This window comes from Mercenaria mercenaria, unplaced genomic scaffold (genome assembly GCF_021730395.1).
Source record: "Mercenaria mercenaria strain notata unplaced genomic scaffold, MADL_Memer_1 contig_4409, whole genome shotgun sequence".
In the NCBI taxonomy this organism is placed as follows: Eukaryota; Metazoa; Mollusca; class Bivalvia; order Venerida; family Veneridae; genus Mercenaria; species Mercenaria mercenaria.
The window spans coordinates 69312-75977 of NW_026462635.1; positions in this window are offsets into that span (position 1 = coordinate 69312).

Below are 6666 nucleotides of genomic sequence, written 5' to 3' on the forward strand. Positions count from 1 at the left end.
TTGATGACATAGGCAACTGATGCTAGTTTGATGAAAGTTCTTCCAGCAGTTCAAAAGATATGGAGCAGAGATATACTTATAAGCTATCTGAGTTTTTACCTCTAAGTGTGACCTTGACCTTGAACCTAATGCTGGGTTTTACGCTCTGCATGTCTTCTAAATGAGGTTTACAACTGTTGCTAAATTGGAATTTAATCAGGAGATATAAAATGTATACAATTTAAGCTATTTGATTTTAACCTCTATGTGTGACCTTGACCTTAAACTTAGTTGCATCATGGACTCTGTAGGTCATCTAGATGTTGTAAATAACTAACATCGCTTGTATGAAAAGCTTTAGCAGTTTGGACAATATGGAACAGACACAAAGTTAAGCTATCAGAACTTTGACGTCTAAGTGTGACCTTGACCTAGAACCTTGTGACCTAGGTTGTGCGCTCTGCATGTATTCTTAAAGATGTTTGCCAATGATGCTAGCTTTGTGAAAATCTTTCAGACAGTTGAAAAGATATATGGGGCAGACTGGAAGTTAAGCTATTTGATATTTGCCCTCCAAGTCTGGCCTTGACCTTGGACCTTAGTAACCTTGGTTTTGCGCTATGCAAGTAGTCTTGGTGAGGTAAACAATCGATGCTAGTTTTATGAAAATCTTTCAAGTGGTTTAGACAATACAGAGCTGACATGACACAAGGCTGGACTGGCCAATGGCCTGGCATGACTCCAACATAGCCACCATATACTTATTTCTGGGAGTATAATCAGTTGTTAAGGAATGGTTTTAGAAATTGTGTCTTATCTTAGTAGTTATACCTTGTGCCTTTCCTATATTAGACCTACAACCTCAAAGTTCACTTCAACCAACTGACCAACATGTGAAAGTTAATTCTTCTCTTTTCAATATTATTCTCAACCTGTACATGTAATACTTCTATGTGTGATTTTTTTTTTTTTTTTTTTTGTTGTTGTTGTTTTTTTGCACAAACCAATTGCAACCTGACTTCACCTATGAGTATGAGTGACAGGCTCATAATTAGAAATATCCTACGTGAACACTTACACTGAGAAATACAGTCTTCCAAGGGGGAAAAAGAATAGAAGGCGCCATTACCTTTGCTTCTTAATCCTAATTTGATGATTTTCATAAGGCTCAAAACAAAAGTAAGTCGTAAGATACATATCAAAACTGGTTGCACACAGATTTCATAAAATATGTATTATATATAGAGATCTGTGCCTGATTGTGCACTGCAGACTGCCTAAAAAAAACCTGGGTCAACTACTAAAGAAAAACATTTGTGTCAAACAAAATATTGAGGTTACTTTTGTTTTAAGCGTTAACAATAACATGGTTAAGGACTATTAACTTAATGGCCCTTGCTTCAACTACCACTTTTACTTCTGTCTTGATCTTTCATCTAGCTAACAATTATTGGTAATTAATTCTTTTATTATCAAATCATATACAAAATCCCACCAAATGTGTCATAATGAAACAGTGATTACACAAAAAATTACCCTGAATTTACATTTAATTACTTAGTAGTCAGACTCTCAATACATGTTGTAATTTCTTAAGTACCTCTTTTACATTTTTCTATGGAAATGAATTACTGTAACAATGCAATACAACGAGAGGTTAAAGACGGAATGCATAAGTTGTCTAGAAATAGAATACCTTTAAAGCAATTTTTAAAATATTTCAAATAAAAACAAGAGTGCCAGAATGTCACAATATACGCCCGTCACAGCAAATTTCTTTACTCTAGCACCTGTATTTGCAAATGGAATTTTAATTTTGTGGTTGTTTACTTAAATCATCGTAAGTCTTTTGTTTTTCTAAGTCCACAAAAAAACTCTTATCAGGTAGAGATATCTTAAAATACACCTAAAATTTGAAAGTAACATCTATGTTGTACCACAGAAAAGTGGTCTTGTTTTTTCCCTACGGTCAATTATAAAAAAAGTTACAATATAAGTTATTTATAGTAACAACTAAGGGAAGGTAATCTTAAAAAAAAAAAAAAAAAAAAAAAAAAAAAAAAAATCCAAAAAACAAGAGCTGTCACTAATGGTGACAAATGCCCCCCGCAGCACCTTGACCTTTGACCTGGTGACCCCAAAGTCAGTACGAGTAGTGTACTCAATAAGTACTATCAGCATGTGAAGTTTAAAGGTCCTGGGTGCAGTGGTTCGAGAGTAAAGTGCCTTCATGCAAAAAGTTAACGTTGGCCCCTGTGACCTTGACCTTTGACCTGGTGACCCCAAAGTCAGTAGGGGTGGTGTACTCAATAAGTAGTATCAGCATGTGAAGTTTGAAGGTCCTGGGTGCAGTGGTTCGCGAGTAAAGTACCTTCATGCAAAAAGTTAACGTTGGTCCCTGTGACCTTGACCTTTGACCTGGTGACCCCAAAGTCAGTAGGGGTGGTGTACTCAGTAAGTACTATCAGCAAATGAAGTTTGAAGGTCCTGGGTGCAGTGGTTCACGAGTAAAGTGCCTTCATGCAAAAAGTTAATGTTGGCCCCTGTGACCTTGACCTTGGACCTGGTGACCCCAAAGTCAGTAGGGGTGGTGTACTCAATAAGTACTATCAGCATGTGAAGTTTGAAGGTCCTAGGTGCAGTGGTTCACGAGTAAAGTGCCTTCATGCAAAAAGTTAACATTGGCCCCTGTGACCTTGACCTTTGACCTGGTGAGCCCAAAGTCAGTACGGGTGGTGTACTCAATAAGTACTATCAGCATGTGAAGTTTGAAGGTCCTGGGTGCAGTGGTTCGTGAGTAAAGTGCCTTCATGCAAAAAGTTAACGTTGGCCCCTGTGACCTTGACCTTTGACCTGGTGACCCCAAAGTCAGTAGGGGTGGTATACTCAATAAGTACTATCAGCACGTGAAGTTTGAAGGTCCTGGGTGCAGTGGTTCGCGAGTAAAGTGCCTTCATGCAAAAAGTTAACGTTGTGACGAACGAACGAACAAACTAACGAACTAACGGACGGACAGTTGAAAACTAATATGCCTCCCTTCGGGGGCATAAAAATTGTAAGTCCACACAAAAATCTTTACCAGGTAGAGATTGGTCAAAATACACCTCATAATTGGATGAAGCATGCATGTTGTACTACAGAAAAGTGGTCTCGATTTTTCCCTACGACTAGTAATGAAAAAGTTACAATATAAGCTATTTATAGTAACAACAAAGGGAAGTAATTCTAAAAAGGGAACTGCGCATGACACTTCGTCTCATGATGGTGTATAATTGTGCCAAGTTACATCAAAATCCCTCAATGCATGAAGAAGAAATGCTTCGGACAAAGTCATTCTTGTATCTGACCTTTGGCCTCTAAGTGTGACCTTGACCTTAGACCTAGGGAACTGGTTCTTGCGCATGACACTCCGTCTCGTGGTGGTGAACATTTGTGCCAAGTTATATCAAAATCCCTCTATGCATGAAGAAGAAATTCTTCGGACAAGGTTTTCATTCTTGTATCCTTTGACCTCTAAGTGTGACCTTGACCTTAGACCTAGGGACCTGGTTCTTGCGCATGACACTCCGCCTCGTGGTGGTGAACATTTGTGCCAAGTTATATCAAAATCCCTCTATGCATGAAGAAGAAATTCTCCGGACAAGGTTTTCATTCTTGTGTCCTTTGACCTCTAAGTGTGTCCTTGACCTTAGACCTAGGGACCTGGTTCTTGCGCATGACACTCCGTCTCATGATGATGAACAACTGTGCCAACTTTCATCAAAATCCCTCCATGCATGAAGAAGATATGCTCCGGACAAAGTCATTCTTGAATTTGACCTTTGACCTCTAAGTGTGACCTTGACCTTAGACCTAGGGACCTGGTTCTTGCGCATGACACTCCGTCTCATGATGGTGAACAACTGTGCCAAGTTTCATCAAAATCCCTCCATGCATGTAGAAGATATGCTCCGGACAAAGTCTGTGGACGCCGCCCGCCCGCCATCTCGCCCGCCCGCCCGCCAGGGGTGTTCCCATAATACGTCCCGTTTTTCAAACGGGCGTATAAAAATCAAAATACAAGTGAACTGGAATAGGCTGAAAACCAAAGAAAAGGATCAGTTTTTTGGGGATCCTGATTATTTATTATTATTATTTATATAAAAAAAAACTTATTCTGTATCAATTGTTCAGTTTTCACAGACGTCATCAGTTCCAGTTTGAAGTGATTATTTCTATATAAAGAATCAATTCTGTACTAACTGTTCAGTTTTTAGAAATGTCACCTCTTCAGGCATACCGCTTTGGAAGAATTCAGAGCTGTATATTCAAACTTTTGTTTTAAGTAAATTTTGTCAATTTTCCATTGATTTAAAAACCAGTAGACAAAATCTTTTTGTTATCATCCTTGTATGAGAAAACCGATACGACAAATTGTGACCTTGACCTTGTCCCAAGAGACCTGGGTCATTGACACAACACACCCTTGCGATTTACAGATAAACATTTGTGCAAATGTTCATCTATAAATCCCAAGGGTGAGTTGTGTCAATGACCCAGGTCTCTTGGGTCTTATAATTTCAAAATCCCTTCATGTGCCAAAAAGATATGGACCGGACACAAAAAAATACCACACATTATTTGTGACCTTGACTTGACCTGAGAGACCCGGGTCATAAGTGCGCACGCCTCAATATGGTTAACTTTTGTGTCAAATTATTTTCAAATCCCCTTATGAATGCTTAGTTACAGCCAGAACAAGAATTTACACGGACGCACACACAAACACACACGCACGGAGAGTGTGATTTTAAAATACCCACCGTTGGGGGCAAAAAAATAACATGGTCAAAAAGTAAAGTTGAATGGAAACATGCCACTTAAAGTCGACAGTACAAAGATCAAAGTTACAGAACTAAATAATTCTTTTTTTTATCACAGTATTTTTGTTGTTTTGAGTTTTTACCATATGCCAGTATACCAGAAACTAGACAGTCAGAACTCTTGATTTATTACTTGCTTTTGTTCATATTGTGATGTAGAAAAACAGCTGTTGCTGGTCAATATAGTCTTTTTAGTAGAAAATTAACAGAAGAAATGTTTTCACATTATATCTTTCTGCATAGTGTGTAAATTCTTAAGACATCTATATTTCACTCTAGTTTACACGAAAATTTAAAAGTTAACCATTTAATTCTCTATATTTCACTCTAGTATACTCAAAATGTAAAAGTTAATCAGTTAAATTCTTAAAACATCTATTTTCACTTTAGTATACATGAAATTTAAAAGTTAACCATTTAATTCTCTAGACATTTATATTTCACTATAGTATACACGAAATGCTAAAGTTAACCAGTTAAATTCTTAAAACATCTATATTTCTCTCTAGTATACTCAAAATGTAAAAGTTAACCATTTAATTCTCTAGACATTTATATTTCACTCTAGTATACACAAAATGCAAAAGTTAACCAGTTAAATTCTTAAGACATCTTTACTTCACTCGGATATACACAAAATATAAAAGTTAACCAGTTAAATTTTCAAAGATATCTTCTATCTTTCACTCTTGTGTACAGAAATGTACAAGTTAGTGCCAGTAGCAGCGGAAAGCAATGCTTGACTAATTCAACATACCATGGAAAATGAACATAAATTGATGTTAAAGTTTCAAACAAATCCGTTTCTTGACCAAAATTTGATTAACCACCTTTAATATATTTGAGATGCAACCTAAAAAATATTCATTAAGGATAACATGGTGTAATAGCCATATTTCATATCTTGTAACTGGATGGTAATATTTAAATGAAATTTGGTCATTTTAAAGGCATTCAAAATTAAAAACGTTTCACCGAGAGATTTTTCAAATTTTATCATTGTTTGGGGAGATAATCGGTATTGAAGTTAACATTGATACCTATGGGAAATATATAATTTCTTTGATTATAAGAATCTGAACTTGAGTTTCGAGAAAATTTTGTGGTAGAAAGCTGCATTATATGATTTTGATATAATTATCAAAAAGAAATCTAAAATTCCCCGTAGGGAAAAGGAGAAAATTATTTTTTTTCTAGTTTTCAGGGGAGATAACTATTATCAGAGGAGGTTGTCTAACGGAAATTTTTGAGAACTTCTGTCACTATATAACTTGTCAATATGCACCTTATTTCTATCGTTTGACATTTTCAAAGCTTACATTTTCAAGTTGTATGTACGCTTTTGGTGAAATTGAGGCCTATTACGGGATGTCATCCTTAAAATTTAATTTTGGTTTCAAATTTCATAATTTATCTGCATACTGTGAATATTATTATAAGCTATGATATCAAATTTCATAATATACCCAGATGCTGTGAATATGAATTACAAAATATGCTAAACTCACTGTCTAGTATCTCATTTTATAAATCAATATAATCTATTGAAAACTTGAGCAGTTTTGTTATTTCGAGTTATCACTATATACTGCTTCCCTGTGAAAGATGTTTGAATGAAATCCTGTTCAGAAGGCCTATTTTGGTAAGAACGGTCAAGCACAAGACATCTTATCAGGTTGTAGGTTTAAATAAGGGCTTTGCAACCAGACTGAGTATGGATCCAGATAAGCCTGACTAGCTCCTAGACTATGATATATATCTTTTTACACTTTTATAATTGAATGTAGTGAACCAGTCTAAATCCTACTGTCCAATATCAGAATTT